The sequence below is a fragment of the Benincasa hispida genome, chromosome 8 (genome assembly GCF_009727055.1).
Source record: "Benincasa hispida cultivar B227 chromosome 8, ASM972705v1, whole genome shotgun sequence".
NCBI lineage: Eukaryota > Viridiplantae > Streptophyta > Magnoliopsida > Cucurbitales > Cucurbitaceae > Benincasa > Benincasa hispida.
The window spans coordinates 44131084-44146133 of NC_052356.1; positions in this window are offsets into that span (position 1 = coordinate 44131084).

The following is a 15050-nucleotide window of genomic DNA, read 5'->3' on the forward strand; positions in this document are numbered from 1 at the left end:
AAATGTAAATTGTTTGTTCTTTTTCAGCAAATTCTTTAACATAGCTACCGCTACTTTATGTTTACTTGTCGCGGATAAATTAACGGGAGAAAATTACGCTAGTTGAAAAAATACAATCAACAAAATTATAATCATCGATGATCTTCATTTTGTCCTGATGGAGGGTCATCCTCTCATTCCAGCTCACAATGCTCCTCGAAACGTTCAGGAAGCATACGCGTGATGGACTCGGGAAAATGATAAGGCCAGAGCATATATCTTGGCTAGTCTTAACGAAGTCTTGGTCAAGAAGCATGAGCCCATGCTCATAGCTTGTGAGATCATGGAGTCCCTAAGGGGAATGTTTGGACAACCGCCCACATAGCTCAAGCATGACGCTCTTAAACACATCTTCAATGTCCGTATGTAAGAAGAGGCATCTGTTTGAGAATATGTTCTCAACATGATGGTCCACTTTAACATGGCAGAGATGAATGGGTCTAGCATCAATGAAGTCAGTCAGATTAGCTTCATTTTGGAATCTTTACCTGAAAGTTTCCTACATTTTCGTAGCAATGTTGTTTTGAACAGGATTGACTATAACCTGACCTTGTGAACCTCATTGAATTAATTTATCAAAGCTCCAATTGCTACTACTCATACATCAGGTATTTTCTCTTTGGCCTCATCCTCATACTTCAGAATTGACTACAAACAGTGATCATTTGATGATTGGATTATAGATTTAGGAGCTTATGGGCATATTTGTCATAATCGGTCATTGTTCCAAAATTGGAGTCGTGCAAGCAATGTTTTTGTTATGTTGCTTAATGGTTGTCGTATATCTGTTGAATTCATTGGGGACATTCTACTACTTGGTGCTTTATTACTGCGAGATGTTTTATTTGTTCCTCAATTCACCTACAATCTCATCTCCATCGGTTGCTTATTCAGTTCAGGAAATATTTTAGTTGATTTTCGTGATAAATGTTGCCTCATACAGGATCTTTCCCTATCAGTCACGATTGGCAGGGTTAATTGTTAGAATGGCTTGGATGTGCTTAGCAATGATGTGATACTTCTCTTGTTGTTGTAGTCAATATGTTTATGTTTCTACATGGCATCAACGTTTAGGTCATCTGTCACCTAAATGTCTTTCTACCTTATTAGATACTTTATGTTTGTCAAATTTTTCTTTCCATAATTCATTTTGTTGTATTTGTCCTCTAGCAAAACAAAAATCTTTTCATTCAAATAGTCATGTTGCTTCTTGCACATTTGATCTAATACATGTTGATATATGGGGACCTTTTAGGATACATATAGATTTTTCTTAACATTGGTTGATGATTGTTCTCGTTTTACATGGGTCTACTTATTTCAACAAAAGTCTGATGTTCATACCAAAGCTTTTTTAGTTGGTTGACACCTAATTTTCCAAAGTGATCAAGGTTCACTACAAGAAATAATGGTTACAATAGCTAACAAAAAAAACTATAAAAGCCTTCTAATAGTCTTTTTCAAAGACTTGATAGCCCATGTTATTAAAAGTTTGAAATTTTTTATAGCGTTCTTATAGAGCTATAATGAATGCTATAGTAGAGTATGAAGAAATAGCATGTATGCATGCCTATGAAAACTTTCAATAGTGTTAGTCATTAAAGCTATCTTTAACATATAATAGCTTGCTCTCAATACTATCTTTACTATATAATAGCTTTTTCCTAGTGCGTTATTTGACATATGATAACCTTTTTTAAGGCTATTATATTATATATATAGCTTTAATCTTATGCTATAATTTGGCTATAAACTTTAAATAGTATTAGTCATTACAGCTATCTTTATAATAGTTTGCTTTCAATGCTATCTTTACTATATGATAGCCTTTTTCTAATGCTATAATAAACTTAGCATTGAAATTACAAAGTCCATTTATATTGGAAGCACTTTCTTTTAACTAAGTAGACATATGAAATACTTCATAATATATGCATGAAATACAATGATCTCTTTTCATTATTAAAATTAAGTAATTAATTTACATTAAAAATTAAAGAAATTATCCAAGAATGCAAGAAATATATCAAATGTAGTTTGCAATACTACAACGTTTACAAAATATAAAATTCATCGAGTGTTGAGGATTATAGCATCGTGGAATTGAAGTTCCATCGTCAATCTTTTCGCGTGTAAAGATATCATTTCATCTACCTACATAAAGAGCTTGAAATTTGTCGAGCAAGATCAAGTCAAAGCCAAATTATGAATCAAATTGAATCAACCAATAGGACCAACCTTGGTGTTCTAATTGCCGCTTGAAGAGAAACTTTACATGGTGATCCTGAGATGAAAGTAGAAATAAACTTCCAAAAAAAAAAAAAAAAAACGAGTTGGCGAAGATCATGTCTCTTACTAGGAAAAAGACGATAAAAAAACCTATACAACAAAGCTAACAGACAGAACACGATATGATAGAATATAATTATACTTAACAAAGACCTAAATTTGACTTTTTATCTTTTGATGTTGTTAATCATGTCCTTCATGAACATTTTTGGAATTAAAATATCAATAATCAAAAGGCAAAACTATTAGATATCACATATTTAGATATCGAGCAATAAGCACTAACCATGATCTCAGTTTTGTGACTAGAAATTATTCCTGCAGAATCTCAAAGTATGCATTAAATCAGTGTAGAAACCAATACAATAATCATGCACCAACCAAAAAACATTAATGCTAAGTAGAGAGAGAAAACAAAAAGAAAAGTCCACAGATAAAAACCTTTCTGATGACATGATAAGCATCCTTGATTTTAGAAGAAACAAAAAAAGAAGCAACCAAATAAAAGCCATTTAGATTTTAGACTTGGCAAATGAAGAAAAAAAAAAGAGAAAAATTTAGCAAAACAAACAGAGTAGAATATAGGAAAACAATCTTAAGTGAAATCCACAATAATTATCTCAAAAACAACAAAACAAGAATAAGAGTGAGAGAGAGAGAGAGGCACCTGGTAGATAAAAAAAAATGTTAAGTGAAATTCACAACAATTGTAGTTGAAAATGAAATAAAAGAGAGGAAGATCAAGATGAGTGAAGTCCTTAGTACCCGGAAAGAGAAATCTGCTCCAGGTAACTTGCTTGAAATGTGAGGATTCCTAACAATTTCAAACATTTTTTTAACGAAACTTGATTCACAAAACTGTGACATAGAGTCATACCAATTTAATAACTTGCACTTAATTTGACTATTGTTATTGATACTCTATCAAAAGAAAAATATGAGATATGAGAATTAGACTAGGCCAGGTATAAAGGAAAATGATCCTATAAATATTATAGTGACTCTTTACTTACTCATACTCTATTGGACTAGGCCATGTATAGAAGGAAAAAATAACACAAATTGTTTTAAGGATCTAAAACCACAAACTCCCTTAACCACTTGATAAGATTAAACAATTCATGATGTCAAACATTATGGATCCTATTTTTTCATATTATGGATCCTTAGAAGTGTACTTAAGAGACTGCATTATTTAGTCATTTTTACCTAATAGCTAGGTTGCATGCTTAGAGACCAAACAAATATACTCAAAAGATAGTTCAACCAAGATGGAAAACAACATAATAATTTTTTAAAAGGAAGAAAGCAACATAATGATCTCTTTACATAATGCATTCCAAAGTATATACTCACCAGTACTTTCTTCAATTCTCCTATAACATAAAACTTCTTCAATCCTACAAAATTTCAATTAAACAATTTTAAAATATGTACATATAGAAGCTTAACTTAACTAAAATCCTAATAAATGTTCATGGTTTTAAGTTTCCTTCTTTGAATATCTATCATAAACTTCAAGTCCATACAGATATATACAAGAAAGATGTATTGATATGCACTGTATTTTTATTATCTAAAAAGCATATAAAAAGAAAAATTTCTTCCATTCATTAAGGGAATACAAGCAGGGGAATTTTTCAATACGAATGTGAAAATGACTCTTCTAAACTCAAGTTAAGCATAGTGAGGGCGGGGGAAGAACTATATAGAATGACTAAGTTAAGTACTTCAATGAGAACTTTTCGATATAAGATCATAATACTCTAGCAATATCTGCTCGATAGACAAACAATATTCAACATAAAAAATCTTATAAGATAGAAGTTGCCACAACATTTGAGCAATCCCCAACATTATCAACTAAAATATGAAGTTTATGAAATTGATGTACATACTGTCAATCCCATTATCAAACAAACAGAATGGGTTATTTCTTGTAGTATTTCCATATGAATTGCATATTTTATATCCATTCCTAATACTAAGCATAAATAATTAAATGGAACACAATTAAACTTGTTACATACAAAGTTTAAGATTGAATAAAATGACTATCAACAATCTAAAACAAAAGTAGGAAGGAATAAAATTGAACCTCGTCTCCCATTTCATGTAGATAGCGAAAAATGTTTTGTAAACGGTTTTTATAACACGACACAAATCTGTGAAAACAACAATGGAAGATAATTCTGAGTGATTCAACGTTTTAATTATAAGTACCAATAGGATGAACATTTTAATGATATCTCTAAGCATATGAAATGAATAATGTTGAAAGTAGGGTTTGTACCTTAGAGGAATTTTTGTCTTTTTACAGTACTCTAGGGTTTCCTATTTTTCTATTTATATGTGCAGTCTCCTTGTATCATGCGTATCAGTTCTAATAAGAAATCTCTATATCATGATTTTTTCTCCCCGTTCTAGGATTTTTCACGTAAATTTGTGTGTGCTCTTTTTCTCTTTTCTCTTCCTCTTTTCATCATGGCATTAGAGCATGGAGACGAAACCCTAGCCATCATTTAGGAAAATCCTATAGGAGAGTCACAATTGTCATTGGTTGACAACAATGGCATTGATATAGCCACTATCATGTAGAACACCATAGAACGATATTTTCAGACGGTTCTTCCACATCTCTATAGATTTGACCAGCCGATCGGACAATAGCCGACTGGAGCAGATTTTCACGACATGCCTTAGACGGTTGGGGTCTAGCCGATTAGCACCTCCCAGCTGCAGCTGATTTCCTAGCTGCAACTGATCGGTGCGACCCTCCCCACGCAGCCAAGCTTTTAATCGTGGCCCTCTTTCGATGACGGCCTCCAGTAGCCGCAGGTGCAGGCGTAACCTTTCCAACAAGCTTGATCTAGCCGCAGCCATAGCCGACCTCTCAACCAAGCTTCCAGTCGGTTCCAGCAATCCAAGTCGCGACTTTCACCCTATTAAGCCGACTTTAGTCGTGGTTGCCACCACCAGCCGAGCCTTGCTAGAGCCAAACCTAGTCGAGGCTGCCACCACCAACCGAGCCTTGCTAGAGTCAACCCTAGTCGTGGCTGCCATGTGCCGACCAGCAGCAACCCTCCATTCCAGTCGGATATGAGCAGTAGCCTATGTCAGTCGTTTCTTATGGTTGGTGGGTTTGAAATTGGGGAGTCATCATCTCACTACCCTCGAGGTCAAGACAGTACAATCTAAGATCGATTGACCCAACTTCAACTTCATATTAAACAACAAAATGAATCTATTTAGCAACAAATCGCTGCCCTCGGAGAAGCTCTTGGAATGACCTCGAATGTGCAGTCAGACCTCCCTTCCAATCTATTAATTTACTCAAGGAATCTAGTAGCTTCTTGAAAGAACTCGTTTTACAAAGAACCTATGAGCGGAAACGGATCGTCCAAATTCCATTTTGATTGAAAACAAACATTTACAGTGAAACATACAGATTATGGATCTAACAAAAATTACAGCATGCTTTTGAATAAATAATAAAGTTCAAATATTATACCTTTGAAGAACTCCTCTTCATGTAAATCCCTCAAACTGTCACGAGCTCTTCGAACAAACACGAACTCCTCGAATAGCAATAAGAACACTCGAACCAAAAGAGGAAGACACAACCACTTGGTGACCTCGGTATTCTCAGGGTGAGAACCTAGAAGTGGTGGGCTCTAGCTATTTTGGTTAGGAGTTTGTGAGTTTGGAGGAGGAAATGATTGAGGAAGAAGAACTATCGTAGCTTTTGCTTCAATCGTGTAGTTATAAAGCTCTATCATACAAGCTCTCAATCTATCGTATAGATTCACTTGCAAGTCGTGTAACTCTCTTTTGGAAAAATAAAATAAAATTTAATTTATTCCATTTTGCCATAAAAAACTGTTTAACTTCCCACTAAGGTGGTTAGAGAGAAAAAGGGATTAATTACCAAATAATTAATAATATAAGTAAATATGATAACCAACTTATCATATTATATTTATAACCTATAGTTTTATATTGCATCATATACAACTATAGTTCTTTTTCTCTATTTTATGACATTTAATATAAATCATATTTATATTAAATTTAACAACTATGAATCTCATTAGTAGAAAATATATTTGAATCATATTGAAATATGTATTCCTTCAATTAAACTATAATGTATCAAATACATTATGTCAATTATATATGGTATAATTGAATATATTAAATTTAACAACTATGAATCTCATTCATAGAAAATATATTTGAATCATATTCAAATATGTATTCCTTCAATTAAACTATAATGTATCAAATACATTATGTCAATTATATCATATATAATTGAATCAATTATATCAAATATAATTAAATTCCCTCTTATTAATTTGAATAATTCAAATTAACCCAAAAACTAATTCTCAACTAAATCCTTTTGAGCTACCAAAGGGATCTTATGGACCTGCAACTTGAAGCTCCAATGGTATGTGAATAATTAATTAAACTCTTTAATTACATTATCCACCATCCGTTACTGTCGGGCACTCTACTAAAGACTGACAACTGTATTCTTTGCACTACAGATATATTTCTGTGTCCATTGGATAAAATCAATCAACAGTACGATGACCCTTCACAAATTGCTCATAAGTACAGTTGGGCCAAATTACCATTTTGCCCCTGTAGTTACATCTAACTTCTTAAGTACCATTGATCCCTCTAATGAACAATAGATCATAGTCTCACTATGACTGAGCCCCTCTCGGACCAAGAGAGGGTGTGGTGTCACATTGTTCAAGACTCGAAATCAGCCCTTTAGAGAGCAATTTATCTACTTACCCCTGCTTCAGAGAAGAAGTGAATTCCATCTTGTATAGCTAAGTTCCCAGCTCCCCAATCAGACGAATCCCCAAAATGGTAGGCTTGTTGAGTCAGCGATCTAGTCACTCTCACCCATACAAATCAAAGGATTGTCCTCATAGGCAGGAGTTCACAATTCACTCAAGATTCATATCATGTTACCTATGGTCATCCTAGTGAAATGAAAGTCTCTATTATAAAAGGCGTTATATAATGAGACTAAGCATTTTGTGGTTCGATCTTATACAAACTCCTTTGTATAGAATATCCCCGCTCACATGTATAATACATGTATGATCAGGATCATATCATTTGTAGCATTTTACAACATTTTTAACATCTACAAAAAGGATCATACTCGTAGTGTCACCAGGATAAGGTACCCAACCTTATCCATATACTACAGACCATTTAGGTTACCACTTAAACATGATCCACCTGTATGTCTCCACATACATGTTTAAGTTACAATGATAATCTTGGATGTTAGTTTATTGGTTTGTGGTTAATACAACTAAAATATCACATATTTCATAGACAAAGTGAATAAAATATCAAATATTATTAATCACATATATGTTTGTTCATACAAGGTTTATAAACTATAGGAACCTACGAGATTTAGAGCATCGAGGAACAACTTAATCACCGAGTTTTTAAATTAAGAAAATTCTTGTATGGGTTGAAACAGTCTCCAAGAGCCTAGTTTGACAGATTTACTACCTTTGTAAAATCACAATGGTATAGTCAGGGACATTCGGATCACACCCTTTCTACGAAAAGATCAGTATCAGGGAAAATTGCAGTTCTTATTGTGTATGTGGATGACATTGTCATATCAGGTGAATATGCTTCATAAATTGCCAGGCTAAAAAGGAAAATGGCTGAGGAATTTGAAATTAAAGACCTCGAAAAATTGAGGTACTTCCTCAGAATGGAAGTGACTCTGTCAAAAGAAGGGATTTCAGTTTCTCAACGAAAATATACACTCGACTTACTTAAAGAGATAGGTATGACGGGTTGTAAACTGGTTGATTCCCCTGTGGAAGTTAACGCTAAACTGAGTAACTTGAATAACAGTGTTTCGGTCAACAAGGAAAGATATCAGTGGTTTTTTGGGAAATTGATCTACCTTTCTCATACCAGACTAGACATATCTTATGTTGTCAGTGAAGTCAGTCAGTTTATGCAAGCTCCTTATGAAGAACACATGAAGGCGGTGGAGCTTATCTTGAGATATTTGAAAACCTCTCCTAGTAAGGGGTTTATGTTCAGGAAGTCTGACAAACGGTGCATCGAGGTGTACACGAACGCCAATTGGGCAGTTTCTGTGGTAGATAGAAAGTCAACATTTGGGTACTGTACCTTCTTGTGAGGTAATCTTGTTACTTGGAGGAGTAAGAAACAAATAGTTGTTGTTAGAAGCAGTGTCGAGGCAGAATATAGGGCCATGAATCTAGGGATATGTGAAGAAATTTGGTTGAAAAATGTCCTAACTGATCTCGATCAAGATAGTGATCTTTCGATGAAACACTATTGTGATAATAAAGCCACAGTAAGCATCGCAAACAATCCAGTGCAGCATGACAAAACAAAGTATGTGGAAATTGATAGATACTTCATCAAAGAAAGACTTGACAGTGGCAACATCTGTATTCTCTACATTTCTTCCAGTCAACAAATAGCAGATGTTCTTACGAAAGGGCTTCCCAAACCGAACTTTGACTCTTTTGTTAGCAAGTTAGACCTTACTAATATCTACGTGTCAATTTGAGGAGGAATGTTGAAAGTAGGGTTTGTTCCCTAGGGGCATTTTTGTCTTCTTACAGTATTCTAGGGTTTCCTAATTTTCTATTTATTTATGCATTCTTCTTGTATCATGTGTATCAATTCTAATAAGAAATCTTTATATCGTGGTTTTTTTCTCCCTATTCTAGGGTTTTTCACGTAAATCTGTGTGTGCTCTTTTTCTCTTTTCTCTTTTCTCTTCCTCTTTTCATCAAATAATAATAAGGCAGATCTATAATCTAAATAAAAATTTACTACAATCAACAAAAAGAATAACATTCATTGTTTCAACCACTTAACACCTAGGAACAACTAATAGAAGGTTGAATAGAATACCCAACTAAAAATTACATATCACTTCACTTCCCTATACAAAACTAGAAGAGCACAATGCAACAAAAAAAAAATCCATACTAGTTTAATTGTTGGTTTCATTGAATCTTCTTCACAAGAGAAGAAATCACATTTGAAATAACCCCTCAATCAATTTCTGAAATTTACAAATAAATTTATTTTAACAACTCGAAGAAGTAACAAAATTGTCTAAAATAAATGAAAAGCATTAACCCTTGAAAAAGCAATTTCACAAATAAATCAATACATAAAGTTAAGGAAAACTATAAGAAACAAAAAATTGAATGCGTTAGGGAAATAAATTTTTGCTACTTTGAAGTATAGCCTTCAACTACAAAGCCCAATGATTAAGTAAAGGAACTCGTATCACAGAAAACCTATGAGTAGAAGCAAGATCGTTCCAAATTCATTATAATAGAATTACAAGCATTCACAAACATACAATCTAGTTATGCATTTTAGAACAAATTACGACATGCTTTCATAAATTAAATACAAAGGAATGAGAGACTTACTTTTAAAGAACTCTTCTTCTATTTTTCTCTTGCTCTCATGAAGAACTGGGACCAGCAACCTCTCGCTGTCGCTGCAATCGTCTACCCAAAACTCTCGTTGTCGCTTAGTAAACGAACAATCTTCTCCATGAACAAGAAGCCTCTCGGACACCACCACTTAATGACCTTGGTATTCTCGGAGTGAGATTCCAGGAGGTGTGGGCTCTGTTGGATTTGGTAGAGGGAAGGAGGAAACAACGTATCGCACTCAACGACCAAGCAAGTGGGAGAGTATAGAGTCTATAGTATAGACTGTGGTGCTTGATCATTTAGTAAAGGATAGTAGGTACACGATCGTTTAGGGAAAATAGCTTGATCGTTTACACGATCATTTAGAAAATATCACTCAGACACGCGATCATTTAGTAAAAGATTACACGATCGTTTAGAAAAATGTGCGTGTACACGATCGTTTAGACAAACACTTAAAGCTGTCATGTAGTCTCTCGTGAGCTAAACGATAGGTAGTGTACTCAAATGATGCGATTCTTTACAAAATGAAAATATTTTTCATTTTATCCTTTAGTTATGAAAACTGAATAAAACCTCCTACTTCACGCACGATTAAGGAGAAACTACCAACAATTATCTCATGATTGTTTTAATTATAAATAAATATAATAGCTAACTTATCATATTATATTTATAACCTATAGTTTGAATCCATTGAGCTACCAAGAGGACTTTATGGACCTGTAGCTTGAAGGTCCAACGTACGTGAATAGCTAACTAAACTCTTTAGCCACGAGATCCACCATCCATTAATTGTTGGACACTCCACTAAAGACCGACAACTACTCTTCTCACCATAGATATATTTCTGTGTCCATCGATATAACCAGTCAATAGTACGATAATCCTTCACACATGCTCGTAAGTATAGTTGGGTCAATTTACCATTTTGTCAATGTAGTTACATTTAACTTCTTAAGTATCACTGATCCCTCTAATGAACAATACATCATAGTCCTACAATGAATGGACACCTCTCGGGCCATGAGAAGGTGTGTGGCTCCACATCGTTCAAGCCTTAGAATCAGCCCTTAAGGGAGCAATCTATCTACTTACCCCTGCTTCGAGGAATGAGTGAATTCCATCTTGTGTAGCTGAGTTCCCAGCTCCCCAATTAGACGAATCCCCAAAGTGGTAGGTTTGAGTCGGCGATTTGGCCACTCGTACCCATGCAAATTAAAGGACCGCCCTCAAAGACAAGAGTTCCCAACTCACTCAGGATTAAGGTCATGTTACCTATAGTCATCTTAGTGAAGTTAAGTCTCTGTCATGAACGACGTTATATAACGAGACTATACACTTTGTGGTCCGGTCTTATACAAACTCCTTTGTATAGGACACCCCTGCTCTCATGTCTCCATATGAATGATCAGGATTTGACCATCTGTAGCATGTCACAACACTTGTAACTATCTACAAAGCGGACCGCATCCGTAGTGTCACCACAATAAGGTTTCCCTCCTATATTCATATATTACAGACCATTTTGGTTATCACTTAAGGTATGATCCACTTGTATGTCTCCACATACATTCTTAAGTTACAACGACAACCAGGGATCTTAATTTATTGGTTTGTGGTAAATGCAAATAAAACATCTCATGTTTTATAGACAACAATGAAAAAAATATCTCATATTATTACATCACAAGTGTTTGTTCAATACAGATGTTTACAAACTACAGGACTCAACGAGAGTTTAGGGCATCAACCCCAATATTAAGAACTAAAGAGACTTCATTTTCTGCTTCACCCAATAAAAATGACATGATTTCTCTGAAGATTCCAAGAGTCTTGTTCACAAAAGGCAGCACAAAGTTTGTTGAAACAATATCTCTAGTGTACAATCAATTAAGCTCATTTTCAGCTCTACAATGATCAACAATTGAGAGCAACTATAAATCTGCTTAATCTAAAAGCCAATACTGTAGCAACCAATTTACCTCAGACATAGCAGAATTCAAATAAGGGAAAGTTAAATATAGAGTAAATAAAACTGGTATAGTTCCCTTACCATTTGGAAAAGCCGACTTTAGCAAAAAGGACCTTCTCATAAACTTGTTCGCTACCATAAAATCAGTAGAAACCAATAAGCCATTAAATGCAAAAAGGTGTATACTAGAAAAGCACTCACAAATGCTTATTGAGGGGGCCTTCTATATTCACAAAAGGCAGCAAAGTCTTGCTTTTATCATCAGGTTACACAAAAGTATAAAAGTTGCAAGCAACGAAGTTGAATGAAACCTACCTTAAAGTAGACTTTGAGGGATAGGCCATTAACTTATAGACTGAAAAGAGAAATGGTTGGGTGTTAATTCAAAGTGAAGATCACTAAAGTCAACAAAAATCTAATTGGTAAGCAATAAACAAAGAAAAATGCAAAACATTGAATAGAAATCGAATAAGACTCATAAGAGAAAGTGAGAAAAAGAAGAACAAATGTGGTGGAATTTAATGCCTCAAATGCTTCACTTGTAAAATCTCAGAGGACGTTCTTCGAAAGGAAAAATCAAGAAGATGGAAGACAAATCAACGACTGCAACTTTGGGTCTTTTAGGAGATATGCAATTTGAGGGTGGTCTAAGGAGAAATCAAGAAGATTTCCAATCTTCAATTTCAGATTTGCAACTTTGGGTTCTTAAGGAGATGAATCTACGGATGCAACATTGTTCAAAAGGGGAAATTAAGACCCATGTGATGATTTTTCATGATAGATGGTATAATGAAAATTAAAATTTGAGGGCATTTCATAGTGGTTCTTCGTAGTTGCTCATAGATAAACCGACGAAGAAATGAGACAAAATGGGAAGAGTGTGAGAAGAAACAAAGAAAGAAGATCGATGGGAGAGAATTTCAGATAGCCCTAATTTTCGAGAATAAAGGGGAAGAGGAAAAGGAAGGGTTTCTTAACACATGAATTTTATGGATGACGCGTGATACTTAACTTTTGGGCGCTCAATTTGAATTTTTTTCATTTACATTATTCCGCTTTTTTTCCTTATATTTTATAGCCTATTTTTTAAAAGACTATATTGAAAAGCTATAAAAGGGAATATTTGTTGTAGTAGTTTTTCGATCTAATAATGCCCATGGACTTCGTTTTATTGATTTTTTTTCTTCAAAAGGAACAATTCACCAATTTTTTTTTTTTTTTTGTGTTGAACATCCTCAGCAAAATTCTGATGTGGAACGTAAGCATCAACATCTTCTTAATGTTGCTCAAGCTTTATATTTCTAGTCTGGGGTACCAATTCATTTTAGGAAGATTGTATTTTAACTGCTACTTACATCATAAATCATACTCCAATGACTTTATTGAACAATAAATCTCCTTTCAATATCTTATATGGCCAGTCTGTTGATTATACATGTATGAAAGTATTTGGTTGTCTTTGTTATGCATCTATACTTACTGCACAACATTCCAAGTTTGATCCTCGAACTTCTTCATGCATTTTTATTGGTTTTCCGCCTGATATTAAGGGATATCAGTTGTATGACATTGCAAAAAGGAGTACTTTTATATCCAAAGATATAGTTTTCTTTGAGGAACAATTTCCTTTTCATTCTATATCTGTTGATGACCATTTGAAACTTAGTGATGTGTTTACTGAACACGTCTTACCTTTGTTGCTACTTGACAATGCTATGGTTGGTTCTCTTATAGATGATTCTATAGCTTGTTTACCTACAGTTTTGATAGCTTCTTTGAATGGGAACAATACTATGGTTGGTTCTTCTATGCATGATGGTTCTACATATTATTTGGCTATTCGAGAGGAAACTCATGATAATAACCTTATTCATGGTGATAGTCCCAACATTGCTACCAGTTCTCATGGGAACAATACTAATGATATGATTGATGTAGCAACTGGTCAGATTGAGTTTTCTCAGATCATTTGCAATCAACCAACCTGACGGTCTATAAGACCACATAAGCCTCCTGGTCTTTTAAAAGATTATCATTGTCACATGTTGACTCATGGTTGTCCTCCTAAGGATAGCACTTCATATCATCCTCTCGATAAAGTGTTATCTTATGAAAAGCTAAATAATTGTCATCGAGCCTTTCTATGCAATGTCTCTACTGAATTTGAACCTTCATATTTTCATCAGGCGGTTAAGATTGAGTCTTGGAGAAATGCTATGGATGTAGAGGTTGCTGTTATGAAACATACAAATACTTAGAGCATTATTTCTCTTCCCTATAGATATCATGCTATCGGATGTAAATGGGTCTATCGTGTCAAGTATAAAGCTGATGGCACTATGGATCGACACAAGGCTCGATTGGTTGCAAAGAGATATAGTCAACAAGAAGACATTGATTTTGTTGACACTTTTTCGCCTGTTGCTGAGATTGTTACTATTAAAGTTTTCTTTTCTTTGATAGCTTCTTTTGGGTGGTCTTTATGCCAAAGGATGTTAATAGTGCATTTTTAAACGGTGATTTGTTTGAAGAAGTTTATATGACTTTACCTATGGGTTACTACTCTAAAGAGCAACGAGCTTCTTCAGTCCCTCTTGTTTTGTAAATTACAAAAGTCGATTTATGGCCTTAAACAAGCATCCAGACAAGTGGTTTTCCAAATTTTCTGGCATATTACTTGCAAATGGTTTTACTCAATCTATAGTAGATTACTCGCTCTTCACTAAGGGTCATGGTTCTACCTTTGTTGCACTATTGGTTTATGTAGATGACATTCTCATCACTGGTCCTTCTGTTGATGAAATTACTGCTATAAAAGTCTTGCTTAGATCTCATTATATGTTGAAAGATCTTGGACAAGCAAAATATTTTCTTGGCCTTGAGTTGTCATGATCATCAGTAGGTATTTACCTTTCTTAGCGTAAATATTGTTTACAAATTCTTGAAGACACTGGTTTTTTGGCAACAAAACCATCAACCTGTTTGATGTTCCTACTTTACACTTATCTACTACTTCCAGTCAGCCATTAAATGATGAAGATGCTTCCTCTTATAGGCATTTAATTGGTTGGTTGTTGTATCTACAAATATCCATACCTGATATTTCATTTCGTGTTCATAAACTCAGTAAGCTTTTGGCCAAGTTGTGTACTGATCATTTGGTTGTTGTTCATCATTTGTTAAGATACCTCAAGGGTACAACAGGGTAGGGTATCATGCTTTTAGCTTCTAAGGAATTTCCTATCAAAACC